The sequence below is a fragment of the Marmota monax genome, unplaced genomic scaffold, assembly GCF_021218885.2.
Source record: "Marmota monax isolate L192 unplaced genomic scaffold, Marmota_monax_Labrador192_F-V1.1 WCK01_AAM20220418_F8-fsc00068, whole genome shotgun sequence".
Classification (NCBI taxonomy): domain Eukaryota; kingdom Metazoa; phylum Chordata; class Mammalia; order Rodentia; family Sciuridae; genus Marmota; species Marmota monax.
Genome location: NW_026692352.1, coordinates 9,835,370 through 9,863,050, shown reverse-complemented (window position 1 = coordinate 9,863,050; position 27,681 = coordinate 9,835,370). Strand labels below are relative to the sequence as shown.

General features: G+C 38.8%; 1 protein-coding gene and 1 long non-coding RNA gene across 2 annotated transcripts in view; one reads left to right on the top strand and one right to left on the bottom strand.

Moving 5' to 3' along the window:
• Window positions 1-27,681, top strand: part of Tenm4 (teneurin transmembrane protein 4) — a 1,383,002-nt gene that overhangs the window by 217,629 nt on the left and 1,137,692 nt on the right. The window lies entirely within an intron of this gene.
• Window positions 13,642-19,789, bottom strand: LOC131424108 (uncharacterized). Its single transcript, XR_009226608.1, has 3 exons — window positions 19,542-19,789; window positions 18,383-18,465; window positions 13,642-17,167 (listed from the first exon to the last, which is right to left on the bottom strand). It is a non-coding gene; the product is annotated as an uncharacterized LOC131424108 (long non-coding RNA).

Genomic DNA, 27,681 nt, shown 5'->3' with positions numbered 1-27,681 from the left:
TTGAATCTTCTTTATCTTACTAGCACACAGAGTTCTTTTAAGAGAATACAGTGTTCTTTTTTCAGGATTCATTCTTCTTTTAATGGGTTTATTCCTGCATCCAGAGCTTCATTATGATTCAGCCATCACTCCAATTTGGTTTAGCACATGAAACATCTGTTCACTTAGCAGATCAGCCCCTTTTGCAGATACTGGTCTAAATGAGTTCTACTGTGCTCATCATTGCCTTTTTCTCCCCCCAGCAGCATCCTAAATAAACATTTGCTCAATATGAAGCAAGATTTTCATTCAAGGGGAAAAATGATCTACATTTTGTCATATCCCTGCAAGGCATTTTCCTTCTTTTAAAAATGCAACCATTCAAAAAGAAAAGGCAACATTGCTGATATTAGTTTATACTGCTCACCACCCCAGGGTGAGTGGCTTCATGTGTGTTCAGAAATGCTGCTATTCAATGGTGCCTTGGGTAGGGTGGCACTTCTAGCTCAGGTCAATAAGCATGTATTGACAAGTGTTTAGATTTAGTTTCCAAGAAGAAGAGATGATTGGTATAAACTGGTGTTTGAAGGGCTTTCAATCTCATGGCAATAAATGTATGAGCAATTATCACAACGCTACTTGTGATGGTTAATTCTATGTGTCAAGTTGACTGAGCCACTGAGTGCCCAGATAATTAGTCACATGGTATTCTAGAGGAGATTTACATCTGAATTGGTGGAAAGATAAAAGCAGATTACCCTCTTAATGTGTTGAGGGACTAAATGGAACAAAAAGACTGAGTAACTGGGGACTCTTACTGACTGATTTCTTTGAGGTGTTTTTGTCTAGACTTTGGAGCCAAACAAAAACATTAGCACTCCTGGATTTCTAGCCTACAGCCTGCCTGCCTTACACTAAAAACCTTGAAATTTGTCATCCCCCTTTATCATGTGAACTAATTATTTATATCAAACTTTTATTAATATAAATAATCTTATATACATACATTCACCTGTTTTTCTGTTCCTCTAGAAAACCCTAATACACTTCTAATAAATAGTCTTAAATTTGGACTGAATTAAATCTAGGTTATAGCCCTTACAGGCCAGAAAGAGCTAAAATTTCTTACAAGTAAATAATTTTAGATCCCCATGTACCATCTCTGTGTTTTGAATGAAGAACACCTGGGTTGCTGACCCTACACCACCATTTACTAACTAAACAGGTATTGGATGCAATGATGTCAGTAGCAGCACCAGCATTAGGGTTATTTTCAAGATCAAAACATACTTTGAGAAGCACAAAATATCGTTTGCTCATTAGGGGTTTAGTCATACTGATACAACAGATGTCCACATTTCTTATTCTGAACCCTCACGTCTTCAGGAGGGTAGAAAAGAAACAAATCTAGAAAACACAAAAAACAAAAGAGTTATTTACTCAGAAACTGTGCTTAGCTTAGATCTGCAGAAAAGCTAGCCAATCACTAGGGTCTATGACATGCAGCCCATGTCAAGTATGATAAACTGTTCTAAATTTAGCATAACTCCATGGGTTTCCTTGTGAATATTTTCTTTCAAGTTTTTAAAAAATTTTTTCTGACCCCAAATTATAAATTTTTGTGCATTTATTAATTGACAGGCACTCTTTATATTTATCAACATATTTAATTCTCCAAATACCTGTATTCCCATGTAAGAAAAGACAAAAAAAAAATGTTAAGTAACATTACAAGTTAATACAACTAATACATGGCAGATGAAGCCAGGAATCAGTCCCAGATTGGAACTCCATGCGTAGAGTGTCAGTACTGTGTTACAGGTGCTGACATTAGAATACCCATTGTAAAGACTGCCTACTTTTCATGTGTGAGTCTGACCCTGTGTTAAAATGCTTGAGTACTTTATAATAGTTGAAAAAGTGCAACACTCTCAGCCTGACATACCTGGATTTGAACCTCTATGGAAATATTGATGTTATTTAACTTTCCTGAGCCCTAGCTCTATCTGTTTTCCTAGTATTGTTCTAGCCATGTTCATTTATTTATTTTTCCATAGCAGAAAATCATCTTGAATTGTCTGGATTCTTTTCATCAGCCTTCAAACTATTAAAGATTGCCTCATATTTCCACTAGAAGGGCTTTGCTGTAGAACTTCAGAACAACTTCTTGTTGCAAAACCGACGGGTGCTTTGGAGTTCCTGTCTTACGTGACAGCTCTAAGGTACTTGACATTCCTGACAATGTCTTCCCTTTTAACATTCTCCCCACTCTCAAATTCCAGAACACCCCTCTCCCAGCTTTCCTCCCAACCTCATGTATGACTTTTCTCTACCTCCTTTACAGGTTCCTGCTTTCCAAATATTAATGACTTTGAGGTCTCCACCCTCTACCCTCTGTTCATCTCACCTTGCTTTCCTGGACAATTTCCAGTATTTATGGCTTGCAATAGTACTCAAGGACTGATAACTCACAAATCTCTACATATAGACCTTAGACTTCACACTTTAATTCTAGACATATTTCTCCAGCAGTTTACTAGATATTTCAATGTGGATGCTCCATGTATAACTTAAGTTCCACATTTCCCCTAAAATTGAAATCATCCCCCATCAAATCTATTTCTTCTCCTGTATTCTTGAATGAATCTCTACTGAAAGCCAAAAACCTAGAAGCAGCCTTAGCCTTTCACATTTACCCAATTTTCCTTCTCTAAACAGATAAACCGACATAAATACAATCCACTGGCTTTATCATCTCTTTTGTGGTTTGTTTGGCTACATTTTTTAGCTGTCAAAACCTTCAATGAATCTGCAGCCATCAGTTTTCCCATATCTCTACCACTCAGTTTTCAGAATGACATCTACAACACAGACACCTCATATAGGCACCACTGTGCTCAAAAGCCTCCACAGTGCCCCATTTATTTCTAAACTTTACTAGAGGTCATCAAGGCTATTAGGTGTCAGACTCCTGCCCTCATCCCTTTACTCATTTCTCCACTTTATTCTTTCAGAACTGAACTACTGCTGGCTGCAAGCACTACCTATGCTCTCTTGGGCCTCTGTGCCTTGACAAGTACCATTACCTCTACTCTCATTCTGCCCCCAGTCATTGCCTTCTGTCCAAAAAAACGCTTACTCATCCTACTAGAGCCTATTTAAAATATGACCTCCTCCAGTGAAGCTTTCTTTGTTTTCTCTAAGGAGACTTTGGTATTCTCTCTAGAATGGAATAATTGTTTGAATTTTTGGTTTTCCAGAAAACCGTGAGTTTCTTCAGGAAAGAGATTCTTTTATCAATTGTATAGCCAATGCCTTGCAGAGATCTGTCACGTTAAAGCTGTTAAATAGATGTATGCTAAATAAGCATGAATAATTTAATAGAAAAAAAAATGATGTTCACCTGTAAAATGTTTGCATGTATGCATGTGTTGTACTGTGTAGATGTACGTACGTTTATGTGTGTAGCTTTGTGATAGTAGTGCTTTTTTGTAGATTCAAGTATATCTACAGCCTTTAAAAAGATATTTGCTTTACTCAGACATTTCTTTAATTATTGGAAGCTTATCGTTATCTATGGACCATGGGTATAGTTAGTACAATTTTCTGAAATAAACTGTCACCTAAATTAGGCATTAATTTAATTTATTAAATTCTGAAATATAAATATGATCCAGGGTCAAACAACATTCTATGAATATAGCAGATAAGTACAAATTTTAAAAAATTGCAAACCCTAAGATATCTTTCTTCTAACTGCTTAATATTAACTTATTTTTATTTCTCATACCCTCATGCATGAAAATCAATTCCTGGTAAACCAAATAATTTTACTGTGTGGATCGGTTTCTGATCTCAGTCCAGTTTGACTTGAAAACTCACCTGGCCTCTTTTGATAGAAAGCATCTTTCCATTATGATATATGCCTTATATGCTTTTTAAACAGGTAGAATGGAGGTTCTTTACCAGATTTCCCATTGTTCACCACAAAAGAACTGGCTGAAACTCACCCATGATTATGATTTCTGGTGTATTCCTGGGAGAGATTTTTAAGCTACAAATAGGAAGGCCTCTAATATTTAAATTATTTCTATCATATAAATTATAATAATATATCACATATATAATATCACACATTAATAATAAAAACTATTAAATTATATAACTTGAGTGCATATACTGAAACACTTCTCTAATGATGCTGTTAATGTAGTGTTAGCATCTAGTTTGCTTACAAGTCCAATTCTGAATCAGTCTTTTCTCTGAACAAGTTCAATATTATGGTTAAAATTTATTTACTTTAAATAAATTTCCCTGAAGTATTCCATATGTGCACAAAAAATCTACAAATCATAAATCTAAAGATCAATGAATGTACAAAGTAGGCATCATACAAATTGAGATATAGAACATGTTTAAAGAACTCAAAAAAAAAAAAACAAAAACTTAACACCAAAAAGACAAATAATCTGATCAATAAATTGGCTAAGTTAATGAGCAGACACAATCAATCAACAAATTTAAGAAAAAAAAAAGTTCAACATCTCTAGCAATTAGAGAAATGCAAATCAAAATTACTCTAAGATTTTATCGCACTCCAGCCAGAATGGCAATTATCAAGAATTTAAGCAACCATAAGTGCTGGCAAGAATACAGGGAAAAGGTACACTGATTAATTGCTGGTGGGATTGCAAAATGGTACAACTACTTTGGAAAGCAGTATGGAGATTCCTTAGAAAACTTGGAATGGAACCATCATTTGTCCCACCTATCCCACTCCTCAGTTTATACCCAAAGAACTTAAAAACAGCAATACCACAGTGATACAGCCACATAAATGTTTATAGCAGCACAATTCACAATAGCTAAATTGTGGAACCAACCTAGATGCCCTTCAGTAGATGAATGGATAAAGAAACTGTGGTATATATGCAAATGGAATATTATTTAGCCTTAAAGGAGAATGAAATTACAGCATTTATTGGTAAATCGACAGGGTTGGAGAATATCATGCTGAGCGAAGTAAGCCAATTCCAAAAAAAAAACAAAGGCCAAATGTTTCCTCTGATAAGTATATGCTGATACATAATGGGGGTGGAGGGCATGCAAGGGAAGAATGGAGGAACTTTGGATTGAGCAGAGGAAAGGGAGGGGAGGGGAGAAGGTGTGGGAGGGGATGGTGGAATGAGATGGGCATTATTACCCCATGTATGGGTATGATTGCATGAATGGTGTGACTCTACATCATGTACAACCACAGAAATGAAAAGCAGTGCTCCATTTGTGAAAAAAAAAGTAATTATAAAAAAGTAAAATATTAAAAAAGAAAAAGGATATCGAACATATAGGAACCAAAACCTCCCTGGGGCTTTATTCACTATGAATCCCCTGCCAAAGATCACTATTTTACAAACTTTGCCATTGCCAGGGTTTGCTTATGAACACCAAAAACAGAACATGACAAAGTTGAGATGGGAAGATGGGTATCAGTGACATTTAAGTCCGTTACAATCTTTGGGTTCTGTGTAAATGGTTTTCTCTGTAACTCATCTCCATATAATTTGGTGATAGCCACATGAATTTTCCTTCCCAAATACCATTTTGTCCCCCTTTAATTTCTATCTTTTCTCTATTCTTTTCTTCTATTCATTCTAAATGTACTACTCAAAAAAACTCTGGGAGACTCAAAGCCCATAGCATATTAAAGTATGCTTTAAAATTTTTAACCATAAGAGTAATACAGAATTATCAGAGAAAATTTGAACAATAAAACAAAAATAGCAATCCTCAGCCAACCATCCTAATAAAGGAACATGTGAATTTCACCAAGTTTTTTCACACTGTCATACGTCATTATTTACCTTAGACATCAGCTCCTTTATCTCATATCATAAACATTTTATGTAATCATACAGTAAATGTACTGATTAGTGGCTGCAAAATATTGCTGTACATAGACACCTAACCATTTAAGTGGTCTCCAAAGTTTCATTTGCATAGGTAAAGCTGGAGTGAACATCTTTTGCATATATCTATGTTCTTCCTTGGGATTATTTACCTATGACGAGTTCTCAGAACCAGGTTGGGAGAGGGGAATACTCATGGTCCAGGGAGCCCCAAACCATTCCATAATTGAGGTAGAGAAGTGATGGATCCCCAGAAGATAATTTGGATTTGTTGAGCATTTCTAGCATGAAAATCAGAAACCAAATAAGCCATTTTTGCCAGGGCTTGATCAAGTTGCCAGGCACTCAGACATTTAACTTACAAAATGCTTATGAGCTACACTGTAGTAGAACTGGGCAAAAGCTGCTACTCCATGCTAAACCGGTAATTTCTGTGTTCTCCCTATTTTCCTAGTAAAATAGCCATCTGACTGATTTATTGTGAATATTACTGCAACTTGAGATTTTGGCAAAAATCTATTATAACAGAGTATGAGGTCTGTAAAGAACCCATTTAAACTGTCAAAAATAAAATGAGTCTGGGCAGCAGGGAAAGAAAGGAAACAAAGAAGACAGTGAGTTGGGGAAAGAAAAGAAAGACACAATATTTATTTTGGTATCATAGAACTTTAACACTAGAACTAATTACCCCAATGATAATTTTAGCCTACTACCTGACTTATGGGGCCTGGTTTTCTTTAAGATTTCTCAGCCTCTATACCAGAGAAAAACTAAATTTTATTAGCTGATTAATATCATAAAATTAGGAATCAATTTTATTCTTGGCACTGAACTTTTATCTAATTAGTTTAATAGAAGTGGTTTCTTCATAGGAAAGAACTGGTATAATTAAAATTTAGAACAAATGTAATGTTTACTGAAACACAGAATATTTCTCTATGTGCAGACTATTTTATTGGTGAAACTGCATTACTTATAAACTCTTCCAAATCCCTTACAACCCATTCCCAAAGGCAAATATGACTATTTCTAGGGTGGGTCAATGTAGAAGATCTAAAAATATACATATTATTAATGAATAAGAACATTGAATGAAGTTTGAAATATGAGGAGAAATTTATCAGTGAAATATAACATTGCTTAGTCAATCAGTATTCACTGAATAATCTGGTATTCCATGCTAAGGTGTGTGAGGTAGGTTAAGGAAGAGGGAAGGAAGCACTGTGTGGGGGTGGGGGAACACCCAGATCAGTGGGGGCCAGGGAAGTCTTCCTAGAGAGTGACAGAACTCTCTCCTGCTCCTCCTCTGGTACCGGGTAGTGAACCAGGGATGCTCTTCTACTGATCTACATTCCCAGCACTTTTTATTCATTTAAAGACAAGGTTTGCTAAGTTGCTGAGGCTGGCCTTGAATTTGTGATCCCCCTGCTTCAGCCTCCAAAGTCACTAGGATTCTACATATGGGCCACTGCTCCCAGAAACCTAACTCTTAATGATAAGTAGGCATCAATCAGGTGAATTTCAAGGAAATGGGTAACAGAATAGAGATTGTCTAAACAGAATAGGAAAGAGGAAAGGGTATATCTGAAAAGCCTAGAATATCAAACGGAGGCAGGGAGTGTATTGGATGAGACAGAATACCACGAGACACGAGAACATACAGAAACTTGAAACTTAAGTCTTGAAACTTAAGTCTTTTTTGCAATATGGATTAGAGTCATTGAAAGTTGTTGAAAGTATTTATTTATTTATTTATTTATTTATTGTGGCACTGGGGATTGAACCCAGGACCTTATGCATGCTAGGAAAGTGTTCTACAACAACTGACCTACATCCCCAGCCCCAGTGGGAGGAACTTAAACACAGGATCAGCAATATCAGAGCTGAAGGTTGGTTACATCATTGTGAGTAGAGTGTGGAGAATGTCCTGAAGGATAGGACTAGGGGCAAGGGGAAAAGGGAGGATGCTGCAGCAATGGTTCTACAGACAATCCTCAAGCTTCATCTGTCAAGCCCCAGAGAGTAAATATTTTAGACTTAGCAGGCCACACGTTCTCTATCACAACTATTCAGCTCTGCTCAGCACAAAATTGGTCATAGACAATGCACAAATGAATGAACCTGGCAGCGTTCCAATAACATTTTATTTATACACAATGAAATTTGAATTTCATGTATTCTCACGTGTCATGAAGTATTGCTTTTGATTTTCTCCAACTACTTAAAAATGTGAAAAACATGCTGTTAGTTGAGAGGAAACAGGATGGCACCTCAACTGATGTGGTGGATATAGGGGAGCTAAGGAGATGGATTTGAAAAGCATCTACTAGAGAAGCCAGTGATTGACTAGGTTTTGCTGGCTGGGGAAGTTGATTGTCAAGATAAGTTTAACAATTGTGGATGGAGACAGTGGATGAAAGGTGGTGCCTCCATCAGATAGAAGATCCACAGGGAAAACAGGATTGGATCATTGGAGGATGCAGAGGACAACAGGTACCTTTCTCAGTGATTTAGTCTTCAGGTATTCTGGTATGTGGAATCCTCCCAAGGAAAATATTTGTGCACCTTGAGTAATTTTTTAAAAAATTTTTTGCTCTTGGCAAGGACTCACTATTTTGGGACTTTTTTTTTTTAAGCTGTAGAAAGTGGCTAAGAGAAATTAATGCTCATTACCAGTATCAATCTTTTAAAATATGTCACCTCCTTTGACATTTTTAGAAAACTGTCCCCGAATGCAAATGTGACCCACATGCCAATAGCATATATTGGCTGTGTATACACTGCACAGAAAAGCTCTCTGAAGCTCGAGTTTTTATCATTCCAGCGTGGAATAACTCTCATGAAATAATTAGGAAGTACAAAAACTAATGATAAATGTTGGCTTTTTGAAATGGGTTTTGATGAAATTATCATAATCTGATTATGCAGTTTCAAAGAACCTTTCCCAAGCTCAGTTTTTCCTCGTCCAATCCAATCTGCAACTGTCTGTGGCCAGAACAGCCTCCGCATGAGGATTTATGGTGAAGGCTTAGAACTGCTAGCAGTCACTTCTCCTTGAATCATAAATATTCAGGAAGGAGAACAGGTACTCTGCATGGCTTCCTGCCTTGGGGATAGCCAACATTCTGGTCAGGGCCCCATATTACCAAATGAAGGATAGAGTTATGTTCAAGTTGAGAAATAAATTGTCATTTCTTTTTTAAGTATAGCAAGGCAGAGTTGTATGGTTGCTTTAAGATCATGGGTTTAAGAGTTAAAGGCCTAGATTCTAGGTCTTGTTCTTTTCTTTACCTAATTCTATGTGTTGTTTGTTTAATTTCTTCAACAGATGAAATTATTAACAAAATAGAAAGCCCTAAGAAGAGGCTTCACTATGTAGAAAATATATAATAATAAAAATATTATTAATACTGTTATTTTCTTGCTGTGAATTAATAGAATGTCAGGGTATAATTTCAGGTAAACTCATTATCAATACTGTTTAATACTTAATATTGAAAATCACTAAAAGGCAAAATGAATCAGCTATTTTTTGTGAATCTACTATGCTTAAACTTAGCTATTTTGTATTTTATTTTATGTAATTATTAACAATTGGCTTCATTTTATAGATAATGCCAAGAAAACTGTAAGGGCGTAGTGTATTAACACTGCTGTATCAGCCAGGACTAGCTAAGTTCTGTTTTGCTGTCTTACATGAAAGTGAAATAAAGGCTTTCTTATGAGCCTTATAAATATAAAGAAATACAGTAACCTGTTACATTACTGTCTTAGTCCATCGGAGCTCCTCTAACAAAACATCTTATACTGAGCAATATATGAACAGCAGAAATGTACTGCTTACAGTCAAAGTCCAATAAGTTCAAGATCGTGGCACCAACAAATTCAGTGCTTAACTACATTAGGTTTCAACATATGAATTTTGGGGGAACCACACATTGACCACAGCAATTAATGCATTATTTCTAAGAATTAAAATTGATGATGTTATCACTGATAGCATTTTGACTGCAGAGCAGCTCTTTGTGATAAGTTAAGCTCAATAGACTGTCCTCATTTGCTAGGTGAGTAAACTGAGGCAAATAAGCTATTCCTCAGTATCATATGGCAAGTTAGTATCAAACCAGGACCAAATTTCATGGGTCCTGATTCCTAGGACTGTGATGCGGATCTTATATGCCAACATTACCTGCAGTGTATTTGTTGTTAAAATTTAAAAAAATTGTGTTTGGACCAAATCTATTTAGTAAGCAGAAAATTGCAATGAGTAAATAAACTAAGAAACAATATCTAGTTTGTTTGTTGCAGAACCTTCCAAAGATCTAAAGAAATTGGCTTTGGCATTGAACTTTCAGTGGGACAGGATAGTTTTTACAAACTTTGTGGCCATAAACCCTCTTATTATAAATATCTCATGGGACACAGCATGCCCTTAGAGAGAGTGTTGTCCTTCAGCATAGTGCCAACACTTGACAAAATATCAAGCACATGATCTCCTTGGTCTCCCTTCAAAAAGAAACCAAGACAAAGAGCTAGTGTTTTCCCCAAGTGTGGGAAGGAACCCCTGTCAGTATTTGGTGAAGAAACAGAATCAACCAAGCTAAGTATTCCTACTCACTTATCATTCCATCTTCCCAATGCCCCCCCCCAAAAAAAAATCATGTTCATTTTCTAATCAGCATTCTACCCTGGGAAAGTCATCATCTTGCTCTTATCATGTTTGTAAAATGCAGGCCTCTTTATACAAAGATAAAGGAGGTTTCTATTCTCACCACAGATTGCCTGTCTTTTGAAATACATTTTGTGGTCCATTCAGTCCATTTCCAGAGTATGAAAAGAACAGCACACAGCAATTAAGAGCAGTCAGTACACACGCAACAGCAGAATCACAATGGACAGGATGATGAGCCCGATTTCCCCACGTGTTCACTTGCAGATGCATTCACTTTGATCCACATGCCACACTGCCCTGCCTGTGTTGGGGGCTGTTATAATTTGCTACTGCATGTTTTACATTCCAGGGTCTTCCTCCTCCTTTACTAGCACCAAAGAACATCTGATGCAGTCTTGGTATGTTGTGTCCATGCCATCCCATCTATCCTGCCTGGTGACTCACCAGGCATAGACAGATTCTCCCAATACAAGTATAGCATTATTAACCACAAAGCAATACTCCCCTCTTCTCCAAAATATTGCCCCATATAATTTATACTCTGCCAATCTTTATTTTTTTAACCTGTACCTATTACAAATTTATTGTAAGGCAACAGATTCTATCCTCAATTAACTGCTAAAGAAACTGAGGCTAAAAGGAATTAAATAACTTGCTCAAGTTCACACAGCTGGTAAAAGTGGGAGATGATCTGAATTCAGACTTTAACCTCAGAGCCAATGCTCACAGTAACCCTAGTCACAATGGAGGTTAAGACAGCAGGTGCTGGAGTAAGGGCTAACTCCCACCCTTGCCACGTATTAATGTATCACCTTGATAAAGTTATACATTCTCTTGGCACCTCAGTTTCCATACCTATAAAAATGGGGATATTATCTAGCTTCCACTGCTATTTTAGGGATTAACTGATATATCACAGATTTAATATCTTAGTAGCTTTAATAGTTACCAAAGACAATAAATATTAGCTCCTTTCCTATTTCATTATAAGAGAAACTTCATCTAAGTTTGAAAAAATTAAGCTAAGGACTAATTTTTTTTGTGTCTCATGTTTACATAGAAAATTTAGTATTGATCACATATGACAATACTCAAAAAATGTGTGTGTGTATATATATACACACATGTATATGCATGTATGTGTAATTATATACATATATATGTGCATACATTCATTCATATAAATTATATGTGTAGTAATCAAAGGGGCTCAACTAATAACAAAGGAGAGGTAGGAAAATAACTGATATTTAGTTTGAGGTATCAATCCCCTCTGTTGCCTCATTTCCATTCAAAGTGAAAATCTCAAACCATCACATGAGCCCAGAGAAGTGCACTGTGTGTGGCTGCATATAGGGGCAGGGTGCTGGAGTGACTGCTCCTCCTTCCAAACCTGTTTTCCCCCTCCCCTATTGCCAATGTAAGTCCCTTACCTTGGGCAGCAGCAGCAGAACATAATTTTTGTTGAGTAAAGAGATTACCACTTACTTGTGTAGTTTCCACTCTCATTAGGTAGCTGGTGGGGTGGGTGGGAGGATGGCATTGGGCTTGAGAGATCAGGATCACCTTGACCACGCACTTTGGAATAGAATCATCAGAAGAACTAAGTTCCAGCTCCTGTTGACCCTCCTGAGTGACTGAGCAGTGCCCCTCAGCTGGCTGAGCTGTAGTTCTGCTATGAAAAATGAATACTAGCAGCAACTCATGGGATTTGGGGGAGGACTAAATGAATTCTTGCAAAGCTGAGCACCATACAAGCAGAAGTTGTAACAAGATCATTATTTCATTTATATTAACATCAGGGGTCCCAATGCAAGGTACATTTTCAACATCAGTCTCAAATTCTTTGAATAACCAGTCTTTACCCTTCTTTCTCTGCTGAATTTGTTGGAAATCAAATTTGCTGATTATCCTCTAGAGACAAAAAAGTACTGTCTGTCACTTTCTTGTCAGATCTACCAAAAGCCCTTTTTTTTTTTGGCAGGGGATGGGAGGTACCAGAGATTGAACTTGGGGGCACTCAACCACTGAGCCACATCCCCAGCCCTATTTTGTATTTTATGTAGAGACAAGGTCTCACTTAGCGCTTTGCTTTTGCTGAGGCTGGCTTTGAACTTGTGATCCTCCTGCCTCAGCTTCCGGATCCATTGGAATTACAGGCATGCGCCACAGCACCTGGCTCCAAAAGGCTTTTATAACTGCTGTATGCTGAGCCCCTTCTGTGCACTTTGGGATGGACTGTGCTACACACATTCACATTCACTCCTAAAAGCAACCACATAGGGTAGCCATAAACATATTTCCAGAAGAAAACTGAGGCATCGAGTTTAGATAACTTTCCCAAGATCAGGTATAGTCAGAGCCAGGATGGGACCTCAGGCTTCCTTCCCAGAGCCCCGTTTTCTTTTCTTGTGTCATTCTGCTTCATTAAGAAAAGAAATCCAGAGGAACTCCCTTGCACCACCTGTCATTTCTCTAAATTTAGACATGAAAATTGATTCTGAAGAGAAGGAAAAAAAGAAAACTCTTCTCCTCTGTATTTCTCTCCCCTAAACATCCATGTGTCTTGAAGGAAGCCAGACAACACGGAACTGTCAGAGGTTCAGATCTTAAAGAGAAGTCATTCTGCACTTAGTAAGGATATAGGTTTCTTGGTATCTTTTTACAAATGTCTGTTTATTAGGCACTTGCTGTATGCAAAAGTAAAATGCATACTTCATAGATATTAGGTTGCCATGGGATCGCAAAGTTAGTTGCATTCTGAAATCCAAGTTCCCACTGGGTGTCTTGGTCTTTCTAAAGGGGTAAGTCCTTTTGCCCTTTAAGGCTCAATTCACTTACATGTGAAATGAAATAGGTCACTGAGGTACTTTCAGTCTTAATGTCATTTTTTGCAATTTAATATCTCATCTATTTCTCCCCAAGGATATGCAGTGACAAAGAAAAACACCAACATACGAGTAGAGTGGGTAGTTAGAGGAGGAGCCAGAAACCATGCAGAGAAAGGGAAGATAATTGTACCACAAACACAGATGAAATAATTACTGTAATTGAGCAATAAATAACATTGTAATTTTTCTAGGTCTTTAATTAATTAGTCATCACTTGGTATTTTTTGTCTGTTTGCTCCAATACCAATCTTGAATATCCACAATAAGGAGGATGCAGGGAAACCAGCCTTGGATAGCAGCACAGGAAAGTAGAGAGGGAGATGCTTTTTAGTGTCATCCAACATTCTCACCCTGTTCCAAATATTAATTGAGTTCATATGTTTAAAAAATCAAAAATGAAAATCCAAGTGTGCCCAGTAGATCTTAAGCCATCACTTTATTTGCCAAGGGACATTTCTCACTGAAGCCTGAGACTGGAACTTCCTTGCCCCAGATGACTCTCTCTGTGCCTCACTTTTTTGCATTGGCCCATAGTTCTGTGTGCTTGTCTGCTGCTTCTCCCACTGAAAATCATTTTGGGGACAGTGATTTCCAGCTCATTATTTGTGTATTGTTTTTTAAAATCAAAGTGTATGATTTAATGAATAATGGCCAGAATTAATTGATATTTCCAATCCTGGTTGTATGTTTTTTCATTCATTCATTTATTTCTTTATTCCAAAGACATTTATAGATCTTCACTGCAGGCTCAGCTTTGTGGTAGGCATAGGCAAGCTCACCACACAGCAAGACAGACAAGAGGCCATGCCTTACAGCAGTCTCCCAGGTGCTCTAGGAGAGCAGGGTTTCTCAGCATCTGTGCTGTAGGCATTTGGGGTGGCTAATTCTTTGTTGTGGCAGCTGTTCTGTGCATAATGACATGTTCAGCGTCATACCTGATCTTTACCCACTAAACTCCAAAAGTACCCTCTCACCTAGTGAGGACTGTTAAATGTCTCCAGATATGGTTACCTATGGCTAGGAGGAAAAATCACCCCCAACTGAGAATCATTATCTCAGAGTTACCGGTCATGGAGTAGGGAGTAATGATGTCACCAACTCTAGGTCAGAGCATGGTATAGTGCTGAGGTTAAGGGCTGGCCTCTGTATCCTTGCTTTCCACTTTTAAGCATGTAACACAGGGACAATGATTCAACCTCTCTGTGTCTCAGTATCCTTATTTGTAAAATGTGGGTAATAATGGCACCTGCCTCCTGGAATTGTAAAGGTCACAATGATTCATTGCAAGGAGATATTTGTAAAGCTGTTTTCCCTCCAGAAAGTGAACTTCTTTAGTTTTAGAGTGTGGCATCTTTTTAAAAAAAAAAATTTATAGACCACAGTGCCATGAAGCTTGCTTTAGTGTTAATAAAGGAATCTGAAGTATTTAATTTTTCTAAGTTCAAACTCTGTTTTTCTCATCCAATTATTGAACTTACTCATGTGACCTCTGGATACTATACCTATCAGTGAAGAGATAACAACACAAAGAAGCACCAACATCCATTCAGGCTTGTTGAGAAGAGTAAGGGAACTAACCAATGTGCAAGTATTTGTCACCAAGACTGGCACATAATACATTCCCAAATAAATGTCCAAACCTGATAGTAGATGCTACAGATCAGCAGAGGTGACTTCCACATTCCATGTTACCTAAAGTAGAGAAAGAACACTCTAGATTGTCTCCCTGACCCAAGCAGAGAGCTCATACCTAGAGATAGCATGTGCTCCATAATATTCCTGTAGTCAAACAGCATTCTCAACCCACCTGCTTGGTGTCAAGTAAGTAACACACCTGCACCAAGCCAAGAGCAGGTCTTACTGGCTTTTTACAGTGTCTGCCCACAAGGCCACCTATTCCAATGTGGGTGTCCTTGGTAGACCCATTGATAGGGGTGATGATTTCTGCCCAATTCCCCAGGCAGCTGGTCCATTCTGCCTAATAGCCTTATTGCTTTACCTGGACTGAATTTCTTCAGTATAAAACACAGGCTTTTCCCTATTCTTAGAATAAAAACATCTTGCTACAAGTTCCAAAACTCTTGACAGTGACCCTTTGCTCTGCCATACGTTCCCCCCAACCCAGGTGTGGCCCATCTTCCTCACCAGCCAGTTTCTCTCTGTACTTCCTTGCACTTGACTTCCCAGACACAGCAAATACTCAATGTGTCTCTGCATTTTCACAGCTAACCAATGCCCTCCTGATGTCTGTCCAGAGACTTTCTGTTCATTTTTATTATAGGTGGCCTGTCACCTCCTACTGTGTAATTTCTAGGCAGAGGTAAATGGCCTATTCTTGGGGTACTTACTGCTTACCATGCTCCCCTATATTCTAGAGCCCTGCCCCAGTTTTATCATCTGCCAAATTCCTGGGCCATGAGCTTCTGAGGGCCTGGTTTGGGCTTTCATATTCTTTGAAAGCACAGTCTAGGGAAGCCTTCCTTCTTCCCATCCCAGCTTATCCACTACCAGTGCTCTTCCTTCTTTTCTGCTCATCAACCCTCTTCCTCGGTTTCCACAAATCAAGCTCATCCACTCCAGCCAATATGTGACTTGAGCAATCTTGTTAAAGATCTACGGAGTCCTGAGGAAAGACCTTAGGCCAGCCTACAGAGCATGGCCCCTGCCTCTTCCTCCCCAGCTTCTCCATTCTTCTCCTCTTGCCATCTCCCCTTTACTCAGAAGATAAATCCTGTTTCTGTGTCATGAAGAATAGCTCCACCAACTTCTCAGAAATCTTGGGGAGAAGATATTCAATCTCTCTAGGACCTTTTTGTCATAAGCAGAGTAACCAAAGAATAACCCATGGTATTGGGTCTCTCTCTAGCAAAATTGTCTGCTGCTAAGAAAATAACATGTGTTTCTACTTCATTATACTTGTATTCTTAGTGCCTGGCACAAAACTTGAACTAAAATAAATGTTTGCTGGACACCCAAATAAATTGATCAATGCGGTGATGATCTATATGACGATGATCATCAACTGAAAAGAATTGACATTAGTTATATCAATATTGCTATTCTTATGACAACAGTTAGTAACAAGTAGGAGTGCCTTGAAACTGTTTAGAAGTGGGTAAGAGTCCACTTGAGACACCATGGGCTCCTCTTGAAGTTGCTTACCCTGCTGAAAGAGGTGTTTAGTCACTCACTGATGATAACAGAAAAATCTATGGCAAGAAGGAAAAATTGACCCATTAGAACCAACACAGTGATAGTCTTAGTGGAAATGGATCTTCTACTCTAGGCAAAAAGAAGGCATAGATTTGTTTTCTCCTTAGAGCCTGGTGAGGGATAAGATCAGAAGCACAAGCCAATTTAGCAGGGCAGGTCACAGGGTGCTGCCAAGAAGCAGCAGGGCCAGGAGATAAGCATCCCAATTTCAAGTGTGACTTTGACAAGTAAACTAGCCCAATGGTGCCTCAGTTTCTCATTAGTGAAATGAGGATGAGATGGTGTTGCAATTTGTCTGGATATCAGAATCTCAGGAAATCAAACTCTCTGTCTTCCTCAGAGTATTCAGTAGAGATCCAAGTCGAAAGGACCAGTCAGGCAGAGAAACCTCCTTTGTGTAGGCATTTGTCTCCAACTCTGTGTGGCCTGCTGTAGCTTTGGAAAGCTGGGTTGTATTATGAGTGAAACACAAGGATGACTTTGAGCTCTCCAGGCTAAGGTGTAGGCTAAAAATGGGAGGAATCAGAAAAGAACAGAGGACAAACATCAAAAAGAATTTCAGGAACAGCATGATTCATAAGACATTTAATGCAAAGAGGGAGAGAACGTTCTCAGAATAATCTAGCTTGTCCCTTTGCCTGGCCCCAAAAAGGATGCCATGACCATCAATATGGTGACTGGCCCATTTATATTCTGATCTAATTGAATATGCCACCATAAATAATAAAATCGCTCTCTCCCTCTTCCCTACTTTTCCTTTCTACCAAAAGTGGGAGTGGGAGTCATATGGTCAATATACAGTGTAGGATGTCATTGTCATTACAGGTTTCCAGCCTATGGCTGTCATTGAGCCAGCCAGTCCTCTATGGTCAATTTGCTGTGGATGGAGTAAAGAAGGAATTATAGTACCGTACAGCTTCCTGAAAAAGGACTTCTAGATAGAACATATATACATGGGTTATTCTAAGAACAAATGTCTAACACTGGGAAAAATAAAAGCCTCTCCACTGGCCAATATGGCAACCTGGTACAAATCTATCTTCTATCACCTACCAGAAAATTGTTTTGTGTTTTTTTTAAAATGTGAATATCTGATAAGTGTGAGGTTCCTGTGCCCTCTGAAATTGTGAAATGCAGTATCCTTGACTTTATAAGAAATTATATAACACCTTATGTTACACATAATGACAACTTGATAGCAGTCACCCTCACCCTGTCTCCTCTGCACATCCTAAGTTCCAAAGCTTGCTGCCATGGAGACTAGCATAATGGTCAGAGTCAAAGCTGTTCAGACAGGGTGTGAGTCCTGACTCTGCCCCTTACTATATTTACCAGTGACTTGGAGCACTACATAAATGTTCTGAATTTCAGTTTTCTCATCTGTAAAAGAGCAATTATAATAGTACCTACCTCCACATGTTATTGTGAATATAAAGTGAAATAATGTCTGAAAGGATGTATCACAATGACCTGCATACAGCAAGTTTCCTATAAATGCACAGTGCTTAAAGTGCTGTTAGGAGCAGCAGAACTAGTGCCCAGAGCCGTAGACCCATACATTTCTCTGAGATTCTGAACCATTTGTCATGGCTTGAAGACTTTCAGATCTGTACAAATTGGCAGTTCCAACTACTTAGTGCTCTGGGAGTTCCTGCTGTCTAACCATCCCCGCCACAGCCCAGAGTCTTTAGTTTCACTATCCTCTCCACCACATTGCTCACCTGGGCCTGTTGTGGTTTTGTTAGTCCTGTTTGTCCATTCTGCCTTATCTTGTACAGATGCAGTCCTCCAAGGAAAAGCAGACCTGGTTGGAAAGAGGCACTTGTTGGGGCACTCTTCATGGGCCAGCTCTACATTAACCATCTCATTGCCTCCTAAAACAACCTTTTATGGGTTAAATTATTTTACAGATGACTATTCAGAATTGCAGAGGAGTTTAAGAATAACTTCCTGCCAGGTATGGTGACACACACCTGTAATCCCAACAGCTCAGGAGGCTGAGGCAGGAGGATTGAGAATGAAAACCAGCCTCAGCAAAAGTGATTCACTAAGCAACTCAGTGAGACACTGTCTCTAAATAAAGTACAAAATAAGGCTGGGGATGTGACTCAGTGGTTGACTGCCCCTGAATTCAATCTCTAGTAACCACCACCACCCCCCCCCCAAAAAAAAAGAAAAGAAAAAGAATAACTGACAAATAATTATATATATATATATATATATATATATATATATATATACACATATATAATGTAATAAATTGTCAAACCTCACTGACCACTGCCCATTTTGCATTGTCATTGTTTGGGAAACAACTTTTAAAAATGATTTATATAGTTTGGCTTATGAATGTCCCCCAAAAACCTGCATTTTGAAGGCTTGGTCCCCAGCATTTGGTGCTATTGGAAGGCACTGAAGCCTTTGGAGGGTTGGGCAAGTAGAAGCAAGTTAGGTCGCTGGAGGAGTGCCCTGCAAGGGTATTCCAAGCTGGATCTTCCTCCTCTCTTTGTTCCCCAGCTACCACATGGTAAATAGGCCTTAACACTCCCCCATGATGTACTGTGGGACCACAGGCCCAAAGCAACTGTGCCATGCAACCATGAGTTGAAACCTCTGAAACTGGGAGTCCAGATAGATGTTTTCTGCTTTCAGTTGTTTATTTCAGGTATTTTGAACAGTCATGGAAAGCTAACACGATGACAATGACTATAACAATGACAATAATTCATTCTTTCCTACCCAATTATGGCAATTTTGTCAACTTACTGCTCATAAAGAAGGAATTTACATAAACAAGAACTTCTCATCCACAAAGAAAGACTAATTTGGGTGACTGGAGACTGACATCTATGCCTTATCAGCCCCAGAAGCAGGAAGTACCTTAAGTAAGCATCCAAGCCTTCAGTCCTGTGAGTATCTGGCCAGGAGCTCTATTCTCAGGCTCCTCCGGATTCTGGTTGCTGTCTGACACTGTCCCATTTCAGTCTCACCCTCTTAAGGCTCTTTTTGTCTTGCTGGGATGAAAGCCTTTGCTTCTTCTGGCATTTTCCTATTTTTGCACTCAAGTGTGAAATGTTCACTGAATGCCTTTCTTCTCATTAAACTCATTTTTCTCCTGAAAGTCTTGGAGCTGCAGTCTCCAAGTGAACAACACATCAATTATTATTTTAGACCTTCCGTGGTAGAAGTTTGGCGTCAGATTATTCTGTGGCTTCCACTGCTACTGTCACTCCCGCCAACAGTAACATTTATTGAAAATTGTCTATGTTCCTGTTCATTTAGTACAAAATTTTCATAGGCCTCCAAAAGTCATAGTGTCTACTGCTAAAGACAAGCTTTTAAAATCCCAGCTAAGTGCATCGCTTGAAAAGACTTCATCTTTTTAACCTATTGCCTCAACCAATTTTAAATTCTCTTATACTCCACAAACACATATTATTCAGTGCTGAGACTTGTGTTAGGCCCTGGAATAGAGACATAAGGACGGTGTGATCCTGAGCTCAAGACAGACATGTTCTAGTGAGCTACATACACATTGCAGTGATGTAAAGGGGTTTAGACACAATCTAGAAAAAATTCTTTGATTTTCAAAATTAGAAAATCAGGCTACAGAAAGTGAAATTACCGTGTCTGAGGACAATTATATAATGGATATGAAACCAAGACTAGAACCCAGGCTTAAAATCTCTTTCAAATATTCTGCATAGTCTCTCTCTAGAGATTTCTTTTAGCATCCGGATTAGCTCTGAATAATTTCAGTTTTGGCATCCGTGCTGCCAGAATAAGAAATGAATTTGTGACACTTCATAAGCCACCCCTCTGGACACTGTGACCCTCCCTCCAGGCTAGGTAGTACTATTCATCTGTAATCCTAGGCTCCTAGGCTTCCCCATCATAGACCTTGTCCCTCAGTTTAGGAAATGTTTTTCCCTGCACTAGACTATGAAGCTCTTAAAGAAAATCATATTCATTTCTTTCTCCCCAGTGTTTAGCATTGAACTTGGCACAAAGTAAATATTCATGTTTTGCTGAATGAATGAATGAGCACACAAATGAATAAAATCAAACTACTAATGAAACCTGCTATTGTTATTTATAGTGATGCTAATCACCTCACTGATGTGGAAACAGGAAGCCTGGAGAGAGCTCACCATGTACAGTGTCTTTACTTCCAATGCCTAACTGTTCCAGCATAATTAAGGTTGGCATTACTCCATGCTTAGGGTGGGGAAGAATAGAAAAGAAAGGGGAATAAAAGCTAAACAGAAAATGCTAGAGCCACCTAGGAGGTTTATTTTTAACTCACTGTGTTGATTTATGCCTTGTATCTTAGTGTATGCAAAATCAAGTGAGGCCTCAAGACTTGGGACTTTCTATTTATTTCATTTTTTTTTTCAAAATGAGGAATTACAGAACAATGAGGGAAAAAGAAGAGGGCAAATCTGAGAGATCTGACATGCTATCTGTAGCAAATTCATCAGTTGAATAATAATATGAGAAAAGCATAAATTTGAGTCTGGGAAGACTTGGGTTGTGTATTTCACAGCCACTGACTTGCCTGCTGACCAGAAGGGGCTATGGGATGCTCTCTTAGGCCCTCAGTTTCTTGATCTGTGTAAGGAGGGATGTGGACTAGGTCAGATAATTTTTAAATCCCCTTCATGCCTTAAGTTTCTGCCTTTGCTTTCTTCAATGCCTTCTCAAAGCTGGAATTATAGGGAGGCAAAAGGCCAACCCCAAGGACCAGTAATAGTCTCCCATTGTTTATGCAGTGGCCGTCATGAAAACCTTAGAAGAAAAACCCTCTGGTCCCTTTGATCTGGTAAAACAACTTGCTTTATTAAAAAATAAAAATAGCTACCACTGATGGAGCCCTTCTGTGCTGACAGGCATTATATACTAAGTGCCTTTTATGCATTATTTCATTTAATTTACATAACCACCCCATGAGGTAAGGCCTTTTCATTGCCATATGGGAGAAATTTTCATATGGGGAAATTAAGATTTGAACTTAGTGAGGAATGCAGAAGAGAAAGCCCCTCCCCAGACCTACAGATTCAGAATCTACATTTGTACAAAATCCCCAGGTGATTTGTTTGCACAGTGAAGTTTGAGAAGCCCTCCTGTAAAGAGCCTTCTGGTTCTTTCTGAATCTTCCTGAAATGATTTGATCACCATAAAAGATTCTAAGAACATCAGGTTCTTGAAATCCCTTTTGTTCAGTGTTTCAAGTAAAAAATAAACAAACTGAAAATAATTTCATAGTTGCTATAGGGCATAAGATTTTGACAGAATGAGATCTAGCCCCTTGCTCCACCACCTACTCATCATATAACCTTGAAAATTGTGCTCTACCCAAGTTTTCTTCATTTTATATTCTTATCCATGGATGGTACCAAACCCTGCATATACTACTTGTCCCTGTACATACATAAACATAATACTTTTTCCATCTTAGCTAAGCACTTATTATGCACTGTGGCTATAACTTTTGCAATTTGATATGTGACCGAAAAACTAACATGCATTTCTTTTCCCTTCTTTACAATTTCACGGGTATAAGATTTGTTCTTACCATAGATCTTAGCAACCTCAGCATATGATTTTTTTTTCTCACCTTAGTAAATTGAGAACTTTCACCTTTTCACTTAAAGGAAGCCCTTTATAGCTTCTGTTTGGCATTTCCAAATAGCCAGCACCACTACTCTTGTGCTTTGGGGGCATTATTAAGTAAAATAAGAACCACTCGGATGCCAGTGCTGTGATACCACTACATCCTATCAGATAAATGAGAGGGCTGTTAAGTGACCCAAGGTCAGGTAGCATACATAGCACAGAGTGGAAATGGTGGATGAAGGGATGGTACACATGAGTGGAGGGAGATTTTATGGCAAGCTATGCAGTTTGGAACTTATTTAATATTTCTGGAATTTATTATTTACTAGTTTCAGATAACAATTTACCATGGGTAACCGAAACCTTGGATAAACAGGGACCACTGTAGTTTCTTCATCTGTAAGAAGGGAATCATAATCCTTTATTCTCACTCCAGTTGTCTTACATGCACTCTCATGCATGCATGCATGCAATCACACACGTGCACACAAACATACACACACACACACACACACACACACTCATTTATCATCATGCCTGGAACCTACTAGCAGGTCCACAAATAGTAGTCACAGAGTCACTTTCCTTAGCTTCCCATCTATACAGGAAACTCCAGATCATTAATCATGGCAGGAAGGAGTGCCTCCCTCCTCCGATGCCAGCCATGTGTCTTGAATCTCTAATTTGGATTGTGAGTGCCAGATAATTTGGTTGACATAAAATCATAGTGTTTTTGTGAGTACTTATCCCAATTAGCAAAAGAGCTATCAAAAGGTCCTGGCAGATGAGGCAGAGTATCTTCCTTGCCTGCATCTGTTCAAGGAGCCAGTTCATTGGAGAGCAATTTCTAGAAGACTTAGAGCCTTGGTTGAGAAGAGACAAGGGCAGGAAGAACTGCTGAAGTGTGGCATGCCCAGACACTTGGGCTGGCACTTGGTGCATTTCTTATATCAGCCAGGACCCACATTCCTATCTTTTCTCTCTACAACTCCCAGCAGGAATAAGGAGTAGAAGAGAAAAAGTCAGCTTGGTAATCAGAGAAATATGAATTTCCATCTTAGCCCTACTATCTGTGAGACCAGTTCATTAAAACTCCCTTAATCTCAATTTCCTCACTAGAAAAACAAAGCTAATCATTCTGACCTCATATCCATGTTGTGGGATGAAGTAAGATCCAGGATGTAAACGTTCCAAGCATGAGGCTTTGGGTATGAATGTCAAAATACCAGAAATGGGGAACTCAGTAACTATTTGCTCCTCTTTTTACTCTTCAAATTCTACTCAGCCAGATAGACTTGATTTAAAATTCTTTCCCTCCTTTTTGTATTTTGTATTCTTTGTCAAGTCATGTTACTTAATGTCCCTGAGTCTCAGTTCCCTTACTGTAAAGTGAGGACAGTAATACCCTTCTTTGAGGGTTTGAGGGATATGATCACAACACCTGATCCACAGTAGGCTCAGGACAGGTATTCTTTCAGGTGATGTCAGCTCTTCACATTCAAGGAAGTTGATCTCAAGCCTTACTTCCTGTGAGACTTGTATAATCCCTCTCCTTTGCTGAGCCCTCCCTACCTTATAGAATTTGTAACTTGAAGTGCTTGGGCCTAGAATCTCTTCTTTTTCTACCCTCCCTTCTTAGATGGGCTCACTGAATCTCAATTTAAATGCCATCTACAGCTGATGACTCCCAGATTCAAATCACCAGCCCTCAACACCTCTCCCCTTTTGTGGTTCACTGCTTGACTGATTCCATTCCTGTAGGCTTGTCATGAGATGAAACCTCAAAGAAGGAAGTGCCTGGTGGAGCAAAGCTTCTTGGTTCATGGCATCCAGGAAGGAGAGAGACAGACAGACAGACATAACAGATCCAAGGACAAGATATAACTTATGTCCTCAAAGACTTTCTCTCCTCAACTAGTCCCTATAGCCTAAAGTTTCTACCACTTCCCAATAGTCTATTCAGCTGTGAATCCATCAATAGATTAATTCTTTGATGAGGTCAGAGCCCTCCTGATCCAATCCCAAAATGTCCCTTGCCTGAACACTGTGCACTGGGGACAAAGCCTTTATCACATGAGCTTTTGGGAGGCACTTAAAATTCAAACCATATTATTGTCTACCATTAGGCCAAGTATAACATGCATAAATCATATTTGGGATGCACAGATAATAGACCTTTTTTACAACTATTTTTTTCTTCAGTTCTCATAATGACCCAATAAGAGAAAGGGTATTACACCCTTACCTTACACCCATATTTATAAGTAATGAAACAGGTTCACATATGTGACAAGAAATTCCTTGTCACTTATGATAATAGAAAAATCAAAACATGAACCCAAGTATTGTTTGTTTGTTTGTTTTGCATTATTGCTGGACTGATTCTATCTAGTAAAACTTTTCTGGAACAAAGGATCAATTTATATATATATATATATATATATATATATATATATATATATATTTCATTGTATCAAGAAAAGAGAGTGTCTAGTCGCTAGTTTTATACTTGTTTTGTCCTTCCTTTAAAAAAAAGTTATAAATTAGGCCCCAATTAGGCTTTTAACTAAGTCATTCATAGAGGGTAAGCCTCCATTTTGAACTAAAAGACATATTAATGATCTCTCTTACCATGAAATGCCTCATTCCTCATGGTCTTTCTACATAGTGGCCTGACTATAGGAAAGTCTAATGTAGTCTGAGCTCCCTGTTGAGGCTGACAGGTGAAGGGTGTGATTCACTGGAATGCAGTCTTCCCTTGAGACTTAGTAATGCCTGGGAAAAACTAGAATACTTTAGGAAGATGGCTTGTGCAGTTCTGACACAGATTTGTTTAGATGCATGATGGAATTGGTTTTACAGGCAAAACCAAAACGAAACTATAAATAGGGATTAAAAACAGTGTAGAGTTTAAAATTTTGCCAGCCTTGCAAGCTATCAAGTCATCCTGCCATCGCTGCATGAATACTGGCAGAAGACACAAGTCTCCTGGATCAGAGACAAAGGACTTTATTACTCCCCGTACAGCAAGAAGCATAAGCATCAACTGTTTGCAAAAGTACCTGACCCCAAAAATTTCCGGGGGTAACCCAGATCAGGCCAGATGGATGGACAGATGTGTAGTGGGTTACATTATAAAAGAGAAGCCTTGAACTTAGGGAACCCACATCTTCCACAATAGACAGTAAGTATGCCTGTTTTTTGCCTCAGAAAGAGACAATATTTCTCTCTTCTGGGGCTATTTGCTGTATGTGTATCCTTTTAAAATATAATCTAGAACAAGTGGTAGGTAGTACTTCTCTTACAAGTTGTTATGGTTTGGATGTGAGATGTCACCCAAAAGCTCATGTGTGAGACAATGCAGGAAGATTCAGCAAAGAAATGGGAGTCTTAGCCTAAACATTGAATTAATCCCTGGTAGGATTAACTGAATGGTACTAGAGGCAGGTAGGGTATAGCTGGAGAAAGTGGTTAATTGGGGATATTGCTTTGGGATGTATGTATATATATCGTATACCTGGAAAGAGGAGTCTTTCTCTGCTTTCTGATGATCATGATGTAAGCTGCTTCCTTCTGCCACACTCTTCCGCCATGATGTTCAGTCTCACCTCAAGCACCAAGAATGGAACGGCCTTCTATGGACTAAAACCTATGAAACAATGAGCCCTCAAATAATTTTTCCTACTTTATAATTGTTCCAGTTGGGTCCTTTTGGTCACACCAGTGAAAAGACTGACTAAAATACAAGTTATACAGAAGAAAAAAAAAACACAACTATGGAAAATTATTTCCCAATATTCAATTAATGTTTAACATTATTATATTAATATTATTAGTAAAAATTATTGATATCAACTACTGACTTCTGTTGTTGTTTATAAATGAATACATGTATACACTCGCCCTATGACAAAACACTAATGAAACAGCAATGGAATTTATATAATCTTCCCTATGTGCCTCAGTGTTCAGTCATTGAAGCATAATCATCACTAGTACTTATTGAACATTTATATTTGTTTTATCCTTCCTTTAAAAAAAAGTTATAAATTAGGCCCAGGCCCTGTTCTAAGCACTTTACAGTTATTAACATATTTATACTCACAATAATTCTGTGACATAGTTAACTGTCATTTCTCTATATAAAAGAGAAAACTGGATCAGAAGGAATTTAAGTAAGTTGCTCCAGGTCACATACCAGGTCATCATTGGTAGAAGCAGGATGCAATTCCAGGCAGTTTAAATTCAAAGTGATGTTTTTGCTATACTGCCACATAAATGGCTACATATGGGAATATAACCCACATTTGAAGGTCAGAGAAGTAGTATATTCTTCCCATAATGTCTCAATGACTCTTCCTAGGAGATTTCTATTGGCTTAATTTCAAAGCATGCTTAGTCTTCAAATAGCAAAATGAAAGAGCACTCAAAGGGAGATAGCATGCCAGAACTTAATATTGAGGAGCAACCAGGTTTGGGATAGGGTTGGTTATTTGGGATAGGACCTGTCAGTGGGCACCTGTAGACCTGCAGGTAGCATCCTCTTGACTACGCCGACAGTCTGGTTCAGAGGAGAATGCTTTCCCAAGGACCTGTCCCAGAGGGTTAATGCTAAGCCAGTAAAGCAATATATGCCTGCACCCAGAGTGGAGCTCTATTCTGAGCAAGAGACCTGAGGTAAACCAGCCTGGGACCAAAGATGAGATTGTAAACTCAGGGTGTCCCTCATAAGCAGCTCTAAGAAACCCAGAAAAATTCCAAATGACACCTCTCCACCCCTATCTTACCACCCTGCAAAGAAATCAGCCACAGTTCAGATAGCCTCAGTATCTAACTGGGTGGGACTGAGCCTATACTGTTTTTCTCAGGAGAATCCAAAAGAAAAGGCATTGGATAGACAGATTTAAAAAAAAAAAAAAGCACAGTTTATCCACTAAGAATGCTGATTCTGAGACCCCCTTCTCTCTCCTCAAGCTGCTGCCTGAGACTCTCAACTAGACTCCTCCCTGACTTAGCCCTGTTGGCTCCCTTGGAAGCATAGCAGTTATGGCATTGGCTTATGGGTTTGGACAAGGCCATGAACATCCATGTCCAGCGATCAAGTCCCCAACAAATAACTTCCTGAGGGTCTATTTATCTTCTCTTTCAGCCCAACAGGACTTGGGTCTATAAATTGTAGTTAGAATTCAGGTCCATTTGCTAGGTCAGGGATGTGTTGCATATCAATAGAAGAGCGGAGCATCAAGGTGTTCCTTCTGCAAAGTCCATTTGCCTACTGTAGTGAAATAGGCATGCTCAGCAGGCAGCAAACCCGGAGGTAGGCTGGGCAGCTGCAAACCTCTGCAGTGGACAGGAACCATGGAGACTAGAGACAAATGAACTGCTTCTGAGCAGGCTCAATACT